Source organism: Dermacentor albipictus, chromosome 2, assembly GCF_038994185.2.
Source record: "Dermacentor albipictus isolate Rhodes 1998 colony chromosome 2, USDA_Dalb.pri_finalv2, whole genome shotgun sequence".
Taxonomy (NCBI): domain Eukaryota; kingdom Metazoa; phylum Arthropoda; class Arachnida; order Ixodida; family Ixodidae; genus Dermacentor; species Dermacentor albipictus.
This window is the reverse complement of record NC_091822.1, coordinates 140,352,861-140,369,486: the sequence shown is the minus strand read 5'-3', so window position 1 is coordinate 140,369,486 and position 16,626 is coordinate 140,352,861.

The following is a 16,626-nucleotide window of genomic DNA, read 5'->3' as shown; positions in this document are numbered from 1 at the left end:
TCCGCCAGCGCTGATAGCAAACGAGTTGCCTTCCACGCGTATCTGTGGAGCTGACGCTTCGCGATTCCGGTTATTCGCACGAAATGCGCGTATCGTCCACCCCTTCCTATTGTTTTTGAATAATTCTCGACAACGACTGAACCCGCGACCTCGTGCTCAGCAGCCCAACACCATAGCCATTGAGCAACCACAGCGGTTTATTCGCGTAAATAGGCCGACTGTTGGAGGGAACAGTTGAGGCGGCGGAGCATCTAATCATTTCGCGCTAATTCAAGATGACCACATCTATATTTCTTCTTCACTGCTCACTGGCTCAGCGTCGCGGAGATATTCTACTCAATTTTAGAAGAAACGAATTCGATATAACACAATACAGCACAACATAGCACGACAGAACACAACACAGCATAGTATTATATACAACAATATGTAAGAATAGATAAAATAGAACACAATGCATCGTTCGCTTATTCTTAACGAAAATACGAGCAAGCTGTGAGTAAAATATGTTGTGAAGTCTAGAGCCTCCTGCCCACATCGTATTTCTTTTCCTGATCGCTTCTTGCTCTTCCTTACACGCTACAGCAGCGACGAAAAAAAAAAATCGAAAACCGACTAGAGATCGGACACCTTCTACTCTATATTTATGTCACCCACTGATCAACATGAGATAACTGATATCATATTGGCTTTGAAAAACGATTGTGCCGCTGGAGCTGACGATATTAAAGCTGACTGAAAGCTGTCGCGCCGATGGTAAGCATCCCGCTTATGGACATTCTCAACCTTATTCTTTCAACCGCAGTGTTCCCAGACGCAATGAAGCTAGCCCGTGTTGTCGTAATACATAAAGGTGGTTCCGTTAAAGACAAGAACAATTACAGACCAATATCAGTGCTTCCTATCTTTGCAAAGATAGCGGAGAACATAATACATAAAAGACTTTTTGGCTTTCTGACGGCAAACAATATAATAGTAAGCGAACAATTCGGGTTTAGAAAAAACAAGTCGTCTGAAAGTGCCCTTCTTGAAATAAAGGAGCACATACTAGACAACATCGAAAGGAAAATAGTTACCCTGGGAATATTTCTGGATTTTAGAAAAGCTTTTGACTGTGTCCAACACGATGTGCTCTTAAAGAAATTGCCATTGTATGGAATACGGGGCAAAGCTTGGTCTTTGATAAAAAGCTACTTAACTTCGAGAGCTCAATTCACATGCATAAATGGCGTAAATTCGGACTTAAAATTTGTAAAATTTGGCGTACCACAGGGATCATTACTAGGACCAACGTTATTTTTATTATACATTAACGATATTGTAAACATTAACAAAAATACAAAGTTAATTTTATACGCAGACGATACGAATGTATTCTTCACAGGAGCTCATGAAAGAGAGGTATTTCATCGAGCTAACGAATGGCTAACAGGTCTGGATTTGTGGCTTCAATCTAACAGACTTCAATTAAACATCAGCAAAACGAAATACTTACTGTTCCGGCCGCGAGGACACCACCCGACTACAAACTTGGATTTAAAATTTCAAAACGTTACCATCGAACAATCTGTATCAGTTAGATTTTTGGGGGTGACATTTCAAGAAAACCTCTCATGGACGCCTCACGTTGACAAGCTACGAAGTGAGCTAGGGCGAGCTGTTGGAATCTTAAATAAAGTGAGATATTATATCCCGTCTGCGGTGAAAAGGCAGATATACTACGCGCTATTTCATTCCCGGTTATGTTACTGTTTCTTAGTATGGTCAACAACGACTAAGACCAACCTAGACAGTCTTTTTTGTTTGCAAAAGCGAGCGGTGCGTGCAATCGAAAATTTAGAACTTTCTGAAGACACTACACCCTTTTTTAAATCTAATAAAATACTGCCTATTCATAAATTGTATAAATACAACTTGGCCCTGGAAATATTGCGTCAGCACCAAACAACACCTATTCAAACCAAATATCAAGTGAAACCCGGTCCGTACTGCCTACGAAAGAATTTAATACCCAGGCCACGTTCTCGTACAAAATATGGCGATCAAAAACTAAGCTTTATGATACCAGACCTTCTCAACGAATATCCGGAAATTGCTGAAGCGCTCGTTACAGCTACCTCAGTACACATTTTCAGAAAAATGCTCAAAAATTTTTTCCTTAACACAGACTAAAAATCGTGCTGGACTGATCCCAGTTTGGTTTCCTCTTATTGTGTCTTGGCTTTTCATTGTTAAATTCCGATATATTTTCTGTACTAGGACGATAGTTGCGACATACCTGTACAATGTATCTAATTATATGTGTATTTATGTTATTGATGTCTATGTGTATTTATGTTATTATGTTATTGATTTATGTTATTGATAAGGAACACTTATTGATGTTTAAGTTCTACCGTGTTCCAAATTGAGCCTATTGTGGTCGATACTTTTGTTATTATTGTTCTTGTGTGACTGCTGCTGCCAAGGGTGGCGAGGCCCAGTCAGGCACGTTCAGTGCCTTTTGTCGCGTCCCCCAAGGCATTTCTGTAAGGAATGTCTTGAATAAATGAATAAAGAAAGAATAAAAAATGCCAACACCGTCAGTTTACCACTGCATCATCTCGCTACGCAGCCATGCATATGCGAGTGGTACGAAAACCTAACAGAGTGTATGCGCAAAACTTCTCTTGCAGAGTCTGGAATGCCATGCCAGGCTGTCAGCCAGGCCAACATCCCCGGTTTCTTATCAAACGAGTACTGGTCACCCATCTTCGAAGTTGTGAGAAACTAAACCACGTGCTACTATCACGTGAGAGACTAACACTTAGCAAGTATACGAAGGTTGGGATGCACGTATAAGATATTACAGTTTGAAACCATAAGTTGCTCTCGAAACGCCATACCTAGCGTCATCGGCGTTATCTTGACGTCGTAACAGAAAAGCATTTGCTGACGCCGCGCAGAAATAAGGCGATATGTAGGTATGAAGACGTTGCTCATGGAAGATAAACAAGACGCGCTAGGCACGTTTCTTCCGCTGTCGCGTGCGACAGCCGCGGCGATCGCAGGTACGGAGCGAACCGATATGAAATGAAATCATGACGGAAACGTCGCCTGGGTAGCGAAACCGAGACTGGTTAGTAGAAACACACATGCTTTATGAATATAGAGAGCGCTGGAGGTTGGCAGGGTTTGTTCTTGCTTAGAGGCCTGAGATTCGAAAATTGTGTGCAGATGGTCTAAATTGATTTTCCAGTGTTCGTACCTGAGTTTTACTAAAATAAGAAACATACAAATCGAAAATTCATCTCATTGCTTCTTTGAAGACAACATTGCTCTGTACGTGTCTTCTCTAGCGCAAATGTCTTCAGCTAATGACCATCATGAGCTAATCACGCCAGAAAACGTTCCCGAGTAAGAACTACTTTGTGTATATAGAAACTGTGAACACAGCGCTGAGGTTAGGGTCTTGATAAGTGCTACTCCATTTACGAGAGAGAGAGAGAGAGAGAGAGACATTTCAAGGACGTACTGGCGGTGGCGCAAAAACGCCTTGTCGCCTTGTATTTTTTGACGCGACGTTTTCCACCCGGTATTCGCAGTCGAAGCTGTATACATGGCAGCAATATCCTAGAGGAAATGGTCCTTGCCCATCCTAGTGGAAATGGTCTCTTATCAGAAAACAATTTCATCTTATCTAATAAAACGTTTCATCTTATCTAACTATTCCCGTTACGCCAGCATTACTTCCATGAAAAACACAGTTACATTACCGGAGCTTTCATTGCGCCGTAAATGTTTTACACTGTGTCTTTTCCACAGGCTGTATCACCACAACCCACTATTAAAGGATCATCTTATTACTCGCCCTTCATACATTTCATCCCGTTTCGATCACATGTTTAAAGTTGGTGTTCCATATTTTAGAACAAAGATGTGTCATGGTTCTTTTATTCCTAAAACCAGCGCCGACTGGAACGACTTTCCTCCCTCCATCGCTGCCATTTCTGACGTTGGCAATTTCAAAACTGCTGTATTTTCTGCCGTTTTGTAATACCTATTATTGTATAATTATGTACTTTTTTTTTCTCACCTACCACTCCTTTCTGTAATGCCTTCGGGCCAGGAAAGTATCCGAAATAAATAAAAAATAAATAAATTGTTACTCAAGAATTCTTCTTAAGAGCCAGCGAGTCGGGATGTTAGACGTGCTTAAGAAGGCAGCCGGCAAATGGCGGACTGCGCTGACCAAATAAAAGCTCAGTGAATTTGGCCTCTGATTACTTGTAGGGAGCAGTTGCAGTGCGGCGGTACTTTCCGAATCATGCCCCATGGAATAAGTGCACCGCAATTAATATCCCGAATCGTGAAGTTACTATAGGAAAATACCAACATCAGAAGATACGCGTGCACGTCCGGCATAGAATACTCCCACTCCACTAGTCGCTCATCTCTACGGATGTTTCATGTGGCAAGTGACCCAACGACTTAGATAGCGAGAACACCGATAGCTGTGGTTGTTATGCCCGCTGTACAAACTTTTGCGTCAGCCGGAGCGATACGGTCGCCCTTTATTATCAGCCACCTCACAACAATGTGAAAGGAAGCGGAGCTTTGCGCCAGATAGGCCGATTAAAGAAGCCACGCTTGGCAAATAAGTGATAATAATGAGCTAACCGGCTCAGCTGTTGTAAGCGCCGTGGCTTCCTAGATATCACTCGACCTGTTCTGTTCTTTCATAAATGGGTTGGTGGCAGATTGCTGTAGAATGCACCTGGGCTGTTCCATTTATATATGTTCTACAACTGAAAATGAACGAATGAATGAATAATAATCAAGATAAGGCTACCGCCACGAAGCGTTAATCAAGCAAAAGCTAATGGTTGGACATTCGCCTGCACAAATGCGTTATAGGCATGTCAGGCTTTAACATTTGGTGAAATCTCACCCAAATACTAGCGTGAATGGAAGGCTCCAAAACACATACCAGTTTTAGCTCAGTCCAAAGTATAGAGCATAAAAATGCACTATTGTCATGCATAGCTATTCAACTCCGCTTATCGCAAGCACTCATCTAACCCTGTCTTCACTAAAAAGGCTTTCATGAGAAAACTCGCCTTTCCCCGCAGATGACTAGTTGATCATGGTCCAATTATTCTTCTAGCAAAGCGGCGCTTCTCCAGCCTTCTTAGTTTGTGCTCTGATGTTCCTCATTCTGCGGAGTACTTTGGCAACTGAAGAGTAATTTGGTAAACTCTCTCAATTTAACGGCCATATCTGCTTTCAGGAGGTGTGGGGCAGCTTATTCCGGAGAGAAAGGTGTTATGTGCGTGCCACTTCTAACCTTGCTTAGCCGCGATTCAGGATGTTAGCCCACATTACTCAATTAATTTAATATCGGTTTTGGCATTCCTAAAAGAAGATACAAAATGAAGAATGCTTCGATAAAATATTTCGGATTAAAGTGCGTTCATAGGCTGCAAAATTTGTAACTGCAGCTGAACTCGCTGTCGCATAGATTGGTAAAAAATTCGAAGCAAACAACTATTCGCAATCACTAGGCCTCGTGATTGTTTGTTCATGTTTAATCCTTTGGAAATAAAAAAAAAACGCGCACATCCTATCATAGTTCATCACACTTATCTAGAGGGAGAGAGAGAAAAGTCAGGGAGGTTAACCAGAGCCGAGTTTCCGGTCTGCTACCCTGCAGTGGGGTGGGAAGTATAGCGGTTGTAATGACGACAAATACCTAGAGTAGAAGAAGAAGGAACAAGAAAAAAAAAAGATACAGATAACAGAAAACGCGTTCTAATCACAGGCACTCACACAGGACGATCGATCTCAAGAAGCGTATTTGCGCTTGCACTGCCTCCTGATGCCATGTAATGTCGCGTTTATCTTTAAAGATTCTTTCTTTCGACGGAGGGTCGTCGTCCTACTGGTTCAGCACGACGGAAAGCGATTGTCTCTGCACACTCTACTGCGGGCACTGGCAAAGAACACGACGAATCGTTTCCGCGTCGCCGCAATCGCCACATGCTGCGGTTTCGGCAATCCCCATGCGTACGCGTAGGCATTGGTAAACGCCACGCCAAACCACAGCCCACACAAAAGGGTCACGTCTCTTCGGGGAAGTCTTGGTGGAAGTCGGAGGCTCAAGGTGGAATGGACCACATTTTACGCGCACCCACTTATACACCTATCTGGAGAGAGAGAGAGAGAGAGAAGGGAAGAAGGAAGGGCAGGGAGGTTAACCAGACTGAGTCCAGTTTGCTACCCTACACGTGGGGAGGGTAATGCGGAGTGAAAGAAAGAGAGATAAAACATGAGTCTACACCACACTTTCACATGCACTAAGTTAGGAGCAGCCTGCTAGGCCTGCCGCCTGGCAAACCTGTTCAGGATTCATTAAGGAGATCTCTCTCTCTCTCTCTCTCTCTCAGCAATGCGAACAAAATAAACATATAGGAACATAAGATAAACAACTTTGATCCTCCAATGTAACCCCGTATGGATGCTTGAAAGCTGTCTCATACTTCTATTTACTAGTTGGGAAAAACCATGCAAAAATGAGGTTGCACGTCAAACGCAACAAACTTCGAGTGCCCATCAGTCCTTTTCACGCGAAGAACAGTGCAAAATACGTATGCTACAGGTGGAAACAAAATGTCTAAATGTATATGATGGAGAAATGAGTAGATTGCAACATTTCTGAACAATGAATTATTCCCTTGGCACAGGCCGCAGTAAAGCGGGCAACGCGGAGTACAATATTTGGCACGGCCGGGGCTTTAATGCAGAGGAGAGAAAGATAATATTTACGAACCGGAGAGAAGGGTGAAAGAGGAAGGGGATGCTCTTTAATGAATCCTAGAGTGGTTTGCCTGGAAAAAGGCCTGGCATACAGGGGGAATGATGAGAAATGAAATTATGCGCGCGGTGCACGTCGCCACAGACCACAATATAAAAGAAGAACTCATTAAAATATGAACTCATTAGAGTAAAGCATTAAAGGACTATCAACTCTCAGAAAGGTTAAAAGTGAAGGCACTTCGAACCTTTCTGAGAGGCAGCCATCTCAGTGAGGCACCTTATATTTCAAGCAGAGGCTTCTCCTGCTTTTGCCTTGGAAACCCCTACTTCTGCTTCGACCAGACAAGTCCACGGTACCATAGAGTTTCCTACAAGAATTACTAGAGGGAACTCTGGCGCTAGTGTCTACGGGAGCTGCAATGGCAGCGGTTGTTCCAGCATGGGAATTATGGGAAGTACATGGATTTGCCTAAACTTCGTCCTTTTGGCTTCAAATGGCTTTGTGACTTTGTAAACTCGTAATTTTCGACAATGTATTGCGCAATAAATAATTAAATAAACATCATTAAAATTACCCGACGGCAGGATTCGAACACAGGAACACAGAATCCTAATGTTGAAACCATTAAGCTACGGACGCATGTATCGACAAGCGAATGAAACGCCCTTATGAATTTATCGCGGGCATGCCAGTGCCTTGAGACGCTTGGAGCGTTTCGATTTGGCCACCTGGACAAGCTCAATCGTTGCAATTAATAGCAATTGTACGCGTTCCCGCCGTCTTCTGCACTTCGAAGAATATAGATTGCGCCGAAATATACGACAATAAGGTTTATATAGCGTAATATACAAAGCCACAAGAACGTTTGAATCCACAAGCACAAAGATCAGAAAAATCAATGTACTTCCCATCATTCCCATGGTAGGACAACGACTGCAGCGCCAGAGTTCCCTCTAGTAATTTTGTAGGAAACTCTATGCACGGTACGGCAATGGGTGCCTCCGTCCCTGTTACTGCTGCCAATCTTACGATGGAATGGCTGGAAAGTCGTGCTCTCGCGCTGTCCAGTCCTAGGCCAAGAGTTTTCTGTGCTGTGTGGACGACTAGTTCTTGCGTGATTCGGCGCAGCGCTTTGGCTTCGTTCACTGCGCACCTGAACAGTCAGGAAGAGGCCATCCAATTCACAGTTGGGACGGAGGCGGACAGCAGACTCTCATTTTTGGACGTGCTTGTCAACAGACGCGATGGATCGCTTTCGTTTATCGTACACCGAAAGGACACTCACACTGGCCGCTACCTAAACTTTCAGTCCGTTCATCCTTAACTCCCACAAAAAGTCGGTTGCTGCCTCCCTATTGAACCGTGCGAACCGCATTTGCTCCTAAGCAGAAGGTCATTTCGCCGACCTTGGACCGCGTGCGAGGCGATCCCTCGGCAAGTGGCTACACCACTTCATTTTTGAGTGCTGTGGATCGCCACTTGTCGGATTCCGTCTGACCGGCTAATCCTCGTCCAAGACGGGCTGCCAAAACGTGCTGCCATACCCTAAATTTCTGGGATTAGCGAAACCTTGCCTTGCCTTCTGCGCAGTTATGACGTTGAGGTGGCGCACGTGCCTGTGTGTAAGCTGAGGCACGCACTTGTGGGCGGTAAAGACAGGCTTTGAAGAGATTCGTTTGCTGGGTAGTCTACAAGATAGCCTGCGCAGATCGCAACTACGCATACGTCAATAGGTCGGGCAACTTCAGACAAAGACTGAGGCAGCATCAGAATGATGTCCAAAAGAATCGAACAGTTTCGAATGCCCTGGCCGAGCACACCGATGCAACGGGCCACAAGATTGACTGGGAAAGCTCAAGAATTATCGGCCAAGGAAGAAATTTGACGAAGATGACATTCTGACCATTCTCGAGAGAGCCAATTAATGGACAGCTATACGAAATAAGGATAGTATGTCTATCGGCCCTGTAAACTTGTGAACATAGGCCCACTAACTAAATTAACTAGCGTAGTGTCACGCGCAAACAAGAAAACAGGGACACATCTGATTCGATGACTGGGAGAACTCGCTGTCAAAACGCTGGCGTGAGGAAACGGGGCAGCAGTAGGGAGTGAAGTGACATTCATGCTTCAACGAAAAGTGGGCGCCGAGAACACACAGTACACGCAACGCTACGAGCCGCCAACACACCCAGACTGCCCCCAACGCAGATAGCTTTGAAGATACGGCCGGGCGACCGTGCGCAGCCTCCACATGCGAAGTTGCAGCCGGAGTATAGAATGCCGCTCGGCTTTCTCCGCTCCCCCCGGCGCCTCGCAACGTTGGGTGCTTAGCGCACGACGGGAAGACGGCGCGCTTCATGTCCGCTTTCATAGCATTCGGGCGTAGGAGACTGAGCCGCCATCGTCACTCTGAAACCCTTCAAACTTCGCCTGAGGTTTTCTACCTAATGGTCACTAATAATCATTTCAAAAACTTGACCCATACTTGTCTTTTACGTTGTTGTCGCTAAGCTCCCGTTACTGCATACTGGATCACCAATTTCGAAATCAGCGTGATTAGAAGACCTTGATTCAGTTGCCTATTATGGGACCTTCGTATGCGTCTCAGCAATTTATTGCGCCATGCGTCACGAATATAAACTTGTATGTTTTTCAGTTGCACCGAAAAGATTGCCCGGTAAACACGCCGAATTGCCTTTTCATCGCGTCGGACAAATAGTAAATCAAAATAAGGATAGCTGTCCTTTGAAGCTTTGGAATAAAAGACGTCCAAGTGGAGTTGTATGACCTGTTTGTAAATACGTTTATTAAAACGAAAATGTTCAGTGGTTGTAGGCAACACCAGCGCGAACGTGTATCGTGCCCTGCTGTGGTAGCGGGTCCAACGTGACGCTTCAGGCGAAATATTTGCGTCTGAATTTTCATACGACGACCACATTGCTCTTGGTGCAAATGCTGACTCCTCTGTCACCCACAAGCTTGAGCTGGACTTGGCTTTTGATCTGCGAAGAAAAAAACAACAACCACAAGCGTGAGCCAAAGGAGACCTTCACTTAAAAAAAAAAGAAGAAATCCGGGCAGATCTCAATAACGGATTATCAGCTTACACTTTACACCAGGCACTGTGCACATGCACCATCCTGCTCTACAGCATGCCGCTAGATGTACACTGAAACTTTCATCCTTGCAAACTTTCATTTCACATCTCACTTTGAAGAACATGAGCCAACCTTTGGTTGATATCTCTGTCATCGATAGTTTGCGCTGAATATTTCAGTGACAAACTCGTCCTTCATTGACCGCGATGGATCAGTACAGAGAAAGCGGAACATTTATTCATTAGTAAAACCTGTTGAATAATAAGACGCGACATGCTTGACTTCTTAAAAACACACCTCATTGTCGCACATGCAATGATAGGGGATGAACGCGTCCCTAAACACAACGTCAGCATCGACACGCCTATCGCGCTGAACGTCTCAGCGAGAAAGGTATTTTATTCCGTCTTTTCAAGCATGCTTCGGCGGGCTTTTGTGCTAGGGAAACTTGGGTCTTTGCTTGTGTGCTGGGAAAGAGAGGCAGTATGTCTTTACGATACTCATTATTCATGCACTCGCAGAACCCCACTGACACTATTTACAGCGAAGCCGTTGGCGTCTAGTTGGTCGAGATTTAAAATCGGAAGCTTTACTAACCGCGTCGAGCCGAGTTTCACCGTCGCCAGCAATTTGACCTTCATTTGACCGCAGCTGCACCGTAGCCTTGGCAACGCATCTAGTGACTCGCCGCACCGAGCTCCACCGCCGCGGCCGGCTTGGCGCATGCGCCCTCCGCAGCTAGTTCACCACCTCACCACGTGGTCACCGCGTGCCTGGTAGTGTTCCTGTATACGCTCCCGCAGGGAGCAGAGTTGCGCATAACTTTTCCGGCGCCGCTCGCACCGCTATTGGCCGAGCGCGAAAAATGACGTCAAATGATCCGCGCCGCTGCGAAGCCAACTTTACAGGCGCATCGCCGACTCATGCGAACTCATCGTTTCCGTCAGTGCCATCGCCATTGCAATCAGTGGACCGTCGATCGTGCGTTCAGAGGAGCAGCTGCGGTTTTCAGGTACGGTATTCGACGATGTGAAGTCAAGGACCTCGGTGAAGTGATACGAAACACATCGTACTGGCACTTGTATTTCAGTATGACGGGGTGCAGCGAACCACACTGCAGAAACCGCATGGAAGGCGGTGAAGCGCTCTACGCGGTGCCAGTGGAACAATACTTGTCGTTCAATTAAACATGCTGGAAATCTACGTTGTGCTTTGGTGAATGCTGTTTCCTGTGGGCGGGAGTGGAGTGAATGCACTGTTGAATGACGTAAATTTTTCTTGCCTCTGATGCGATAGGTCCCAAAGCTTTGTAACCTGGCTTTATGGCCAAAGCCTGCTTCAGTGATTTCTTTGACTTGATACAGTGTCTTCAACTGCTGGCTCTCTTCTGAGTGTTAAGAGATCAAGAAAAATGTGTTGTCATATTACAGTCTGCACTGTGTGAATAATTACTCTGCAAATTTGCCATCTTGATGTGATTAGTGCAACAAAATAACTCTTAATAGCTTGTTGCCTTTCCAGTTTCTTTGAATTCTGCCCCTAAGGTTCCAAGAACCAGCACAATTGGCCTGCTGCCAAGCAGCCGTTCATGTATTCCCTAGTATGAAATAAATTTGATCTAGAAGCTCTTGCATCTTGAATATTTTTCTACTTGCAGAGTTGCTGCTACTAAATAGCTGATTAGTCTGCGGTATGAATGAATCGTAAACGTAAGCTTTGCTTAAAATTTGCGTATGTGAACATTTGAAATGCGCTTAACTCTGTGTCTGCACCGCATGTATCGAAAACGTGCAGCTGTTGTGAGCGGTGGCTAGTGATAAATGACGCTCTGGTAACGGTCACTGACATAACTGCAGGCACGATAGCTCTCTTGGCGACGGTCATTAATCGGCTGGTTTCGGCAGCCAAAATGCGCTAAGTGTCCACCTTACGTATGTGAAGTTTTCTTTAAACACTCTTTAAAACATTTCTTGCCTTCTGAACATGATAAGACAACTTCATATGCATGCTCAAAATCATTGCACCGCTTTTTGTGGCAACGTACTGCGCGTTTGCGAGCGAACTTTGGAGCTGTTCGAGCGATGGGAGTATTTTATTTTGGGGAATCGAAGGTGGTCCTACCCCCTATTTGTACGTTCGTGTGTGTGTTTGTATGTGCGTGTTTACATAGGTACATACAAAGATTCGGTTGGTTGGAAGCCCTCCGGCTGCAAGAATGACTCGTTCGAGCGTAGCCTGTATTAAGAAGTGCCCTTTGCTAAGCGCCTGCGAACAGTTGGCACTTGTAGCTCGCGACCACTAGAGAAAAAGGCGGAACACCGCGCGGCATTCGGCTCCTGCGCGCGCGAGGAGTGGCTTTGCTGCAGAGCTGGAGCACGACGGCGGACCTATGGGTAACTCTGCTCCCTGCGGGAGCATATACAGGAACACTAGTGCCTGGCAAAGAGGAGCGCCGCGCTCGCCTAGTCAGTGCGGGCTTGGCCACGGGTGAGAGCGAGGCCGGGCCGTCTTCTCTGAGCGTTGCGTGGAGGCGGAAGGCTTTGAGCCGTGGTCGCCAAGCGGCGTCTGACCCCCTCCTCGGATATCACCCGCCGAACTGCTTCAATGAAGAGGGTCCGGAATGCAACAGGCGTCGTATCGTCCGAGATCAATGTAGCGACCGCGTTGGCGCCCTGTCCATTTGTGCTTTGACGCTGCGCATGTTCGCGGCGTCTCTTTACATGTCTAGCACTTGCGCTTTTCCTGTGGCACAACAGGTGGTGCACCATCGAACTGTACGTGTCTGCCAAGCCTAATCACAGTCACGTCTATTCACCGACCAAGGCACAGCCCTCATACCTTGCTTAACGATGACTATGCCTAAGTATAATAATTACAGCTAAATCAAAGTTTAACCAAGTGAAACCAATACTTAACAACGCTAAACCAAGCTTTCGCTTGGCATATCCAGGATTAGTTGAGCTAAGCCGCAGTCGAGTTTTTTCGTGTCGGCGTGTGCGGTTTTGCTCACAGAAAAACAAACGGCAGCTGGAAAGCTTTGTGTTTGAGTTTACGCGTAACCGAATTATGTTTTATTGCGATGACAACTGTATGGACATTCCAGACGCATTTCTGCCGTCGCTGTCGCCATGATGTTCCATATAAATCCAACGGCGATAAAACCGTCGACGCGCGCCCTATGTTGTAAGTGCGAGTGAAAGCGTGCTAAGGGAGCCGACCATCACGGCGAAATCTGTCGCGCGCCAGGGAGGAAAGCGATGAGGAAACGCGCCGTCTTCCATCGCGCACAAGCCACCGGGAGGAAGAAAGACGGCGGCATTATACTCCGAAGCAACCTCGTATTGCTCGGCCACGAGCGCCCCATTTTGAAAGCGATCTGCGTTGGGGGCAGAGCCTAATCAGTCTAGGTGCGCCGACGGCTCGTACCTTCGAGCGTGCTGTGTTCCTGGCACTCAGTTTGCGTTGACGCGATAGACAGCACGAATGTCGCTTCGCTCGTTGAAGCTGCCGCACTTCCTCACGCCATCATTTTGACAGCGAGTGTCCCCAATCATCGAGCGCAATGCGCTCATATTTGCGTGTGCGCGCTGACATCATGCTTGTTAGTTTAGCTAGCAAGCGAATGTTTGCGAGTTTATACAGCCGATAAAACTGCTATTCTTACTTCGTATACACCTCTGCTAATTTGCGTTCCTCCAAAGCTCGTACCAGATTTTCACGGCCCTTCTCATCGTTACCAGGCCACTTAATCAAGCATTGAGGCCTAATGTTCCTTGCTGGTGCACATACTGCCCGAGTACGACAACGCTGCATCGGATTCCACCACGGCAGCGCAACCACGGCTTGACCAAGGCGAGCAGATGCACCACACCACTCTCCCGAATGTCTATAAAAAGGACACATTCTTCAGGTTGTTCTGCCGTACCACCGTAAAGTTAAAATTACATTCTCGGGTTTTACCTGCCAAAACCACGATCTGATTATAAGGTACGCCGTAGCGGAGGACTCCGAATTATATTTCGACCAACTGGGATTGCTTAACGTGCACACAATGCACGGTATATGGGCGTGTTTGCATTTTGCCCCCATCGATATGCTACCGCCGCGGCCGGGACTTGATCTCGCTACCTCGTGCTTAGCAGCGCCACAGCAATGCAACTAAGTAACCACAGCGGGTGACGGTTCACCGTCAAGTCATCCGTTTGTGTCCTCTGAGTGATGCCACGTGCTGCCATCAGTGAGCATTTGGCTTCTGCGTTTCTTACCCATCTCGCACCTCCATGCTGCCAGTGTACATCAATTCGATTGTTTGTAGAAATAATGCAGTCATCATTTTTGTAGTCGTCGTCCTCTTGCTATTGTGGTCACACACAGGCACTCGCGTTAATTTGAGTACACTGTACTCGCATCGCACGCACTAATATTGAATTTAACAAAAAACGCACTGGTCAGATTCGTGACGCTTCGCGGAACCCTGAAAAATGCAGCATAATGTTACGTTTCACTGTTAGCGGCGATTTATAGAACGGATGCCAAGCGCCTGAGGCATGACGTGCCTAATCGTCATGCTCGTCAACATGAAAAGACTGTTCCATCGGGTGTATGCGATGGGATTATGCACTACTCTCCTTTGTGTGTTCGCACCCTCTACGCCAAGGACTAGTTTTTCTTCGTATTCCTCTCTGTGAGCTGACCAGTGTGCTGACAAGGCTCTCTACCAGGGAACAAGAGAGAATGAGGTTGTCCGTATGGGGGAGGTTATAAGAAGGCCAGTGAGAGGCCACGAACACATCTTTCCTGCCTTTGCGGTGAGCACACCACACACTCGTAACAATGTATTAAACTTCTGTTATTCGCTTTTACATCATCTCGTCTTCCCTGCCGGATCCTCTTGGACAGTCAATTTGGTTTCAATTTGGTTCGAGCTCTGAGCAAACGCTTTTGAAGGCCGCCGAAACCCCGTCCCCGTAACAACAGGTACACGCTCGTAACAATAGCCAGCTGCCTGCCAAATACTTCGCATACCGCCGATTCCCACAGTGCATGGAATCTGCTCAATTCTTTCTGTTCTTTCTTACAGTTTTTCTATTTGTTACTTGCGCATAGCAAGCGGTGCTGTATCTTCGTTTTCCTCTTTCATGCTTGCGGAGGAAGTCCTCACTATGCTTCGTCGCTTACGACCAGTTTACTCGTGACAATGTAATCAAAAAGTACTTTTGATACAACCACGACTTCAACTTAAGGCAGGCGTCTACGGACTCGGAACCACCCAACAAGAAACACGCCGACAGTTAACATACGAAAATGGATAATTTACCTTATCTTTAAAAGAGACTCGAGATCCTCGCGGCGTTTGCTTGACACCACGTGACTTGCTGGCTGCGTGGATCTTTGCATGCGCGGTCCGTGCACGAGCTGCGCGTTTCGCTCGCGATAAATTCGTTCCACGTCTGCCATCGGAACCCGGCTGCCAGAACCAACGCTCCCAAGGCTTCGTCTGTTCTTTCTGAGCCTGGCCAGATTCAAGGCATGCCAACCGTCGCTGCACGAGTGAGCTACAGGAGAAGGAAGCTGAAGACCAAGCTGTCGTTCGGCTCTGCAAGCGGCGCTCCCACTAGCTTGCCGTCGAACATCAAGGTAAACCTTTCGGAACTCTTGGCTCTTCTCAAGGTGCAGCTGAAACCAGACGTTCCCGGAATCGTAACAGAAGCAGCTACTTCCCAGCACTGTTCGAACGATGACATTCTGACCACTTCAGAGAGACGCCGATCGTCAAGTGCAAAGCTCAGTCATCATCGCACAGCACCGATCCTTGGAACGGGACAGAATGCGAGGCAAGTGTGTCCATAGTGGATATCGCGAGGCAGCTGCGAGAAGTGCTGCAGGAAAAGGGCCCGTCCCAAGAAGACGACCTGTTGGAAGCGTTGAGTTATTCGACGACTAATAATCGAGGTATACGGCACCCTGACTGTCTTTCTGGAACGGCGCCCAGGATTTCGAGTGGTGCCCGAGGACCTGTGCTCGTTTGCCCCTTCGAGAACCGCAATAGATATAAGTTTCTTGTTTAATTTTGCGCTCTCACCATTTAAATGTGTCTTCATATTTCCAATTTGCCAGTTAATTTATGTAATAAATTATTCTACCCGAACGTGTATTATGCAACCACTTTCTTTATTAACACAAAAATGCACCGAATCACTCATTGCACATGTTGCAATTGCGAAAGGGATGCTGAGCAACTGTGTAGACATATTTCCGTAGCAAATATTTTTAGGCCAGCAATGTTTTTGAGAAACCCGTCCCTAAAAGTGTTGCAAAGTGTGTTTGCGTTGTAGCTACGTGAATGAAAAGTTTTATTTGTTCCAGTCTACTAGAGAGACAAAAAGCTACAAAAATCAGCTTGACGTCTGAAGCCTAGAAAACAAATACAAATATACATGAACAAGGGTTACATGAAGTCGCAATTGGTCAGCATGCAAAGACGAAATAATATTTCGAAAGGACGTAAGATGTCATATGGAATATTCTGAGTGAAATATCCAACAAAATCACACACAAGACACACGTTAAAGAATCGGGTATTAGAAAACTATACTCATTTGAGGTTATTGTTAGGCTAATGAAGCAATATTGCTGTAGGCTTATGTATTTACAGAATACATTTACAAAAGCAATAGTAGCGATAACCAAAGTAGTAGTCATGGCTCTGCAGTGAAATGAAGCAGCCCA